Source organism: Oreochromis aureus, linkage group 3, assembly GCF_013358895.1.
Source record: "Oreochromis aureus strain Israel breed Guangdong linkage group 3, ZZ_aureus, whole genome shotgun sequence".
Taxonomy (NCBI): domain Eukaryota; kingdom Metazoa; phylum Chordata; class Actinopteri; order Cichliformes; family Cichlidae; genus Oreochromis; species Oreochromis aureus.
The window spans coordinates 132,224,973-132,232,294 of record NC_052944.1 but is presented as its reverse complement, the minus strand read 5'-3'; positions in this window follow the sequence as shown (position 1 = coordinate 132,232,294).

Genomic DNA, 7,322 nt, shown 5'->3' with positions numbered 1-7,322 from the left:
TAACAGGGGTCACCAGCCTTTCTTAAAACTGAGAGCTAGATAAAATTGTGAAGAGTTTGGTTCATCTTTAGTTATATGGTTCTATCTAGCATATTCTATCTTGATAAGCTGTCTTATCACAGGTTAATTTTTCAAAAATATTAACAATGATTTAAGCAAGGAGAGGGATACATGTCAACATACAACTCTTTATTTCTATTAATGTCTTACTTCATTCCTACCTGATTGACATGTCTAGGAATTATGAGTGATTGGCTCACTGTAGTGGTAAAAGTTGCTACCAATCAAATTATGATATGTTAAAGTTAAAACAAAACACAACTCACTGTTTTATATCATATCTAATATATGTTATGTAATTATCCTTATAATTACATAATGTTTTATGTAAGATTTATGTTTTGTAATTTAAATCTGACATCACAAAAGTATTTTGGAATTTGAATAATGTATTTTGTAACTGCAGTACACATAATACTAATTTTGAACAATTTTGTCCAGGTTCCTTGCCACCGGGGACTCCTTCAGGACCATCACGTTCAGTTTCAGAGTCGGTGTGTCCACAGTGTGCCCGATCACCCCCCAGGGTAGCGACGGCCATCTGGGACTGTCTAGTGGACGACTTCATGGCTGTGCCTTCACCTGGAGACTGGCGGTCCATCACAGAGGGATTCCAGGAGTGCTGGAACCTCCCTCTCTGCTGTGGAGCTCTGGATGGGAAGCACGTCCAGACAAAGGCGCCCCGTATATCATATAGGAGACACACACACTGATATACACTAAATATTTATTCCATTTCTTTTTTTGTGGTGCCCAAATTTATGCACCTGCTTGATTTTGTTTAAACAATTATTGCACACTTTTTGTAAATCCAGTAAACTTCTTTTCACTTCTCAAATGTCACTGTGTGTGTCTCCTGTATGATATATTTAACTGACATTTTTTATTGTAACAACCAACGATTTATACAGGAAAATAATGGCTATTAACAAGGTTGCCCAAACTTTTGCATCCCACTGTATTAGTATATTTTGTCATTAGTATAATATGAAATAAATTCTACATGTGTCAAGTTGTGTGCCAACATTTGCTGTGTAGTAGAACTGAGACATTAGTCATTATAAAAATTTATTTGAAATTATATTAAAATTCTCAAACAGAAAAACATTAAACATACCTAGAAAGCGAAAATTTCGGAAGAAATTTTAAGTGTGCCTATGCCGCTGCTAATCAGTGTACTTTGCCATTCATACAGCTGCTTAGGGCAAAACTCAGAAGAGCAGCCATTCTCCACCATGAACTATGGTAAAAACAAACACCGCTCACGCTTCACAGATAACAGCTTACAGTTTTGTGTAAAGATGAAGTTACTTCGTACAGCGCCGATTTGCAGACGCTGTGCACACAGGTTCATGAGCAGAAGTCCCATTGTACCACAGCAGACCCGACAATGTTTGCATGAACACACTTTGAAGCATTACGTTATGGACCACTTTTTACACATGGTTGGTTTACCCACATAGCCGGCTGTAGCTTTTCAACTCACAGCCCCACACACACCCAAAACACAGCCGAGAGAGCACAGACTACGCCTGAGAGGCGTGATTGCAGATGCCGCTCAGGTGGGTCCACCTCCCCCTGCAGCGGCACTCCAGACCATGCCCCGCCACACACATCAAACACGTAAAATAAATATTTATGCACTTTCGCATTGACTTTTTGTTTTTTGTTATTTTTACACAGTGTTCTGAATGTTCTGATGAACAATGGTCTACAGCCAATCTTGTGTATTATTATACAAACTGTGGTTGTAAGATTCAGATAACTATTTAATAAAAGCTAAATATTTTATATGAGAGTAAGAAAGAAAAGTATATCTTTGTGTCCACCTTTCTCTGTTAATGCCCTACCTGGCCCCCTGGCAAAAGCTTTGCTAGATCCGCCCCTGCACAGTTACCAGCTGTCAGCTACACAAAAAAAGGAGCTTGGTGTTTATTTGTCTCTCAGAAACAGTTCATAACTTCCCTTCAACTCATTCATGTCACCTAAAGGGTAAACCTGTTTCTCAGGTGGAGGGGAGGCTTCATAACGACAGAATAAATCTTAATATTTTCTCTGAATGTGGGACGATTCCGTTTGTACGGCAACTCTACGAACCCTTATGAATAAAATAAAGTTCAACGTCAGTAACTTAGCGCGCACAGCTGTATAGAAACTCCCGTCGTGCTAGCTAGCACGCAGTACGATTGTAAAAGGTCAGCAAAACGAAAATAAATTACACCTAAACTCGGTTTATATCTGACCCAAATAGAGTGCAGTTCATAACTTCTTACCTGAAATTCAGTTCACCTGACGCTCCTGCCTTCGGTTTCCAGCATCATCGGCCCATATAAACGAAAAATAAGTCCAGCTAAAACAGAGACTGTTGGCGAGCGATCGGGTGGTGAAACGAGTTTCACCCGACTCACTGTAAGCCAAGCCCGGGTGCTTTTTCACGAAGGGTCGCTAGTGGCGCTAGCTAGCTAGCCGACTAGCAGCAACACGTAAGAGAACTGTTGCTAATATGGGATATCTTGATAAAACGAGCAGATATTTGAAGTTTACACACCTACATTCTCGCCTGAAAATATCTTAAAAGTTTATTTTGTGACCTAGAAACATGAATAAAAGACATATAAAACGAAGTGGTGTCCGCCATTGTTTACTCTGTAGAGACGTGCTATGAGTTGTGGGATATGGAGTTTTCCACCAAGCATACACCCTTTAGGCCGTACTACTCCCGGTATACCACTAGAGAGAGCCAACACACCACAAATGAAGTCTGTTTCTATGGTGCCAAAAGGAGAATCTATCTCAGGAGCCTAGAAATTGGCCTAAATTTGCACTAAAATCTAAATATTTCAAAAACTATAAAAGTCATGAACACCAAAAGTCATACCATAGTAGTCCTGCTCCAGCTGCACAAAATGATCTAACATATGTAACAATTGTGTCAAAACTGTTTGGCAGATAAGCGCGGGAAAATTTTCACTGAAATATTAATATTTAAAAAACTATAATAGTCATAAACTCCAAAAGTCATAGCACACCATTCCAGATCCAGCCGCACAAAATGAGGTAACATATATGAAGCTTGTCTCAAAACTGTGGGGCGAGTTACGCGCCGAAATTTAGGCGGAAGATGGAGAATAATAATAACTAGAAAAATTTGCATTTCCTGCGAAAATGCTGTGTGGATGCCTTAACGCTGAAGCTGTCTGCTGAAAAGCTGAAAAAGATGAAAAGTTGCAAAAAGTTGTATGGTGGTGGAAAAAAAAAAATGTCACCCTGAGCAGGATTCGAACCTGGACCTCCTAGGCGCAAGGCAACTACTCATCTCACTGTGCCAAATTCACTCTCACAAGGTAAGAGATGGAGAGACTGAAATTATGGTGAAATGAGCGGAAACTGCTGAGAATTGCGCTGATAAGAGGTGAAATGGTTGAAAATTTTGCAGAAAAGAGGTGAATCAGCAGAATTTCTGCAGAAAAGAGGCAAAGAAGCAGAACGTTGCGCTGAATAGAGGTGAATCAGCAGAATTTCTGCTGAAAAGAGGCAAAACAACCTGTTTCTGCTCAAATTCACCAATCAGAGGTACTGCCTCTGTCTGCTTCATCAGGTGGGTACTTGTATGTATTTCTGCCATGGAGCGTTAACAAGAATCTGAGGTCCATATTAGAAAAGCTGCTAAAATCATAAAACTTGCGCTGAAAGAGATGAATCAGCAGAGTTTCTGCTGAAAAAGTTTTTTTTTTTCTGAAAACAGCCAAAAAGCTGGAATTTGTGCTGAAAAGGGGTGAAAAAAAGAAAATTTTGCTGAAAAGGGGTGAAGAAGCTAAAGTATACCAAATCAAAGTATTTGTGCCAAAACATAGTGTTTCTGCCATATTGTGGTACTACTACATTACAACATGAATACAGATTAAAGATGAAAGAAACTGGCAACAAATTCCTCCACTACAAACCAGTCTGATACCACTTCTTTGCAGTGTTCACGTTTACTAAGGCACTACCCAAAAGGCGCCACAAGAGGGCACTCCAACACAACAGATGACCTATGTACACTGATGCACTTAGTAACAGTCAGCCTCCTTGAATTGGCAGAAATACTGTGATTTAGTAGTAATACTATAACATAACAGATATACTGTGATGTTGCAGACATAGTATGTTTTTGCACTACTCATTTGTAGTGAAAAAAATTAGCAATATAAATTACAGGTCTGTGATAGTGTATAATAGTGTAAAAGTTGACCAAGGTGGGATTGAACCCACGGCCTTTGAGCTGCAGAGCCGTGTCATTACTGATTGCGCCACCTGGAAAGGGGGTGGGCAGCTGAAAAACAAAGACATCAGCAATCAGAAATAGATCGCGGTGAGAGGCGAAAAGCGCCGTTTTTTGGAATTACAAAACGTCGTGTAACTCAAAAACTAGGAGGGCTAGCAGCATAATTCTTGTACTGGGTGAATCAGCGGACTTTGGTGTACTTTTTCATAGCTCTTTGTACCTCCGTCGCGGAGATATGACGAGAGAAGAAACGGCTTCATTTTCGGCGTTTGAAAACTGAGAGGAGGACAGATTTCCACCCCTCAAACAAACGTAATTCATTGCTCAACGGTAAGATAACTGTAAAAACTGCTTCCACTGTGAGTGTCAGCAGTGTCTGAAGATATATTGGCACAAGCCTCATGTCCTAACTTTCCTTTGTTTAAGAGATATGACGATTTGAAAATGCCTCTCACTAGAGAGTCCCAGCGCTGATTTTGAACAGACTCTCCATTGACTTTGTATGGAGAGTTTTAAGACCTTGTGTTGGTCTGAGGCGATTTGATAAAAATCTGTAACTTCCACAACAGTGATTGTGACATTTTCTGAAAGCCAGCAAAAATACCTACGTTTTGATGTATAATTTGTGGGGGTTGAGTGGAAATTGAGTGAGTAGCAAGAAGTTGTTTAGACATGAAGAGAAAATTCAGAACGGACCAGCACTCACTCTGAGTTAATTGCACAGAATTGTGGAAGTTTCCCATTCATTTCAATGGGACAAATTAAAGGAAAAAAGTGTAATATTTTGAAAAGTATAATAGTAATAAACACCAAAAGATATAGCACACATTAGCAGAAAGAGCAGAACAGTTTAGAGTTTGAACGGAGAAAATCGGTTGAAAACTGAGGGAGTAGTTAATAATAATAATAATAATAATACATTTTATTTATAGGCGCCTTTCAGACCCTCAAGGTCACCTTACAGTAGCAGGTAAACAATACCGTAAAAAACATTTTTTTTTAAAAAAAATGTATATATAGCAAACATGGTAGATAAAATTTAGACATAAACAGTCATAAAAGTATAAAAGCAAATATAAAAACTGAGCAAGGTAAAAATGGCCTAAGACAGATCAGGTGTATGCAATTCGAAACAGATGGGTTTTGAGTAGTGATTTAAAAGAGGTGAGACAGTGTGTGGTCCGTAGAGCCAGTGGAAGAGCATTCCAAAGTCTCGGGGCAGAACAACTAAAGGCTCTGAGTCCCGTGGTAGTCAGGCGAGCAGGTGGAACAGACAGAGGGAAGCTGAAGAAGAGCGGAGTGTACGAAGGGGTGAGTATGTATGTAGAAGATCGGATAGATATGGAGGGCGAGGTTATGAAGCGCTTTGAAAGTGAGAAGCAGGATCTTGAAATTGACACGGAGGTGAATTGGGAGCCAATGGAGCTGTTTAAGAACAGGTGTTATATGTTCAGTGGATCTAGTTCTGGAAATAATACGAGCAGCTGTATTTTGAACCAACTGCAGTTTATGGAGGGATTTATGAGGTAGACCATAAAGAAGAGAGTTACAGTAATCCAGACGAGATGTGACAAGAGCATTGACAAGTATGGCGGTACTGTGTGGTGTGAGTGAGGGACGAAGACGGTTAATATTATGGAGATGAAAGTAGGAAGACCGAGTGATATTATTTATATGTGCTGTGAAGGACAGAGTGCTATCGAGAATGACACCAAGACTCTTAACCTGAAGGGAGGGTGTGACAACAGAGTTATCAATGGATAACGAAAGACTGGTTGGAACTGTAGTCAGTTTTGATCTGGTGCCTATTAAAATGAATTCTGTTTTATTGCCATTAAGTTTAAGAAAGTTGTGAGTAAACCAGACCTTGATTTCACTTAAACAGTCAGAAATGGATGTGGGTGGGAGAGTGGCTGTGGGTTTGGAGGATAGGTAGAGCTGGGTGTCATCTGCGTAGCAGTGAAATTGGATGTTATGCTTCCTAAATATATTACCTAGGGGTAGGAGATAGATGATAAAAAGTAAAGGACCCAGGACAGAGCCTTGGGGTACACCGGAATTAACTGAAGTAGATACTGATCTGTGAGGGAGTAATTGAACAAACTGTGAGCGGCCAGAGAGATAGGAAGTAAACCAGGCGAGTGCTGTACCATTGATGCCAATAGATGCTAATCTGTGAAGGAGGATGCAGTGGGAAATAGTATCGAAAGCTGCTGTAAGGTCAAGGAGAATGAGGATGGATATAAGTCCAGAATCAGCTGCAAGCAGAAGATCATTGGTGATTTTTACTAGGGCTGTTTCTGTACTGTGACATGAACGGAAACAGTTAAGCGGCAAAGAAAGTGGCAACTTGAAGAATAAAGTATAAAGAATAAAGAGAAACAGGAACTCAATAGTGTGGAAGCCCTTTTAGGGCATCCACACAATAAATCCAAGGAATAGTAATAAGTGTGCCTCTTGGCATAGGCACACTTAATGACAGTCTTCATTACAAAGCTTTCTTCGTTATGAATTAGCATACATGTTTTTATTGAACATTTGAAGAACCAGCAAAAAAACCAGAAACTCTTGTAGAGGACATAAAGTCAGAGATAGAAACGACAAGGAGCAGGTGCATCTAGTGCAGGTAGAGCTGCTGCAAAAACCCACAGAACTCAGCAGCCAGAGCAACAATGTCTGGATCCTTTGCTTTTAGTTAGCATTAGCAGCACATCCTGCGTCGGATGTGAAAGGACCTTTATGCTGCGCACTGTGACTCACAGCAATAGTCCCGGGTCAGCCCTGACTTTGTGTTAAACTAATCCTAAAGTAATAATGGTATTTCTAACCACTGACATACCACAACTTTATCCTTTCAACAGCTGCTGAAAGTTAGGAGACCTAGCTGCTATCGGATATTTATATAGAAATCCTCCAGCTTCAAACGGTATTACCCTTCAAGGACCTGCAGTTCAAAAAAGTGACCCTCCGACAGCCAAACCCATCTGTTCTCTGA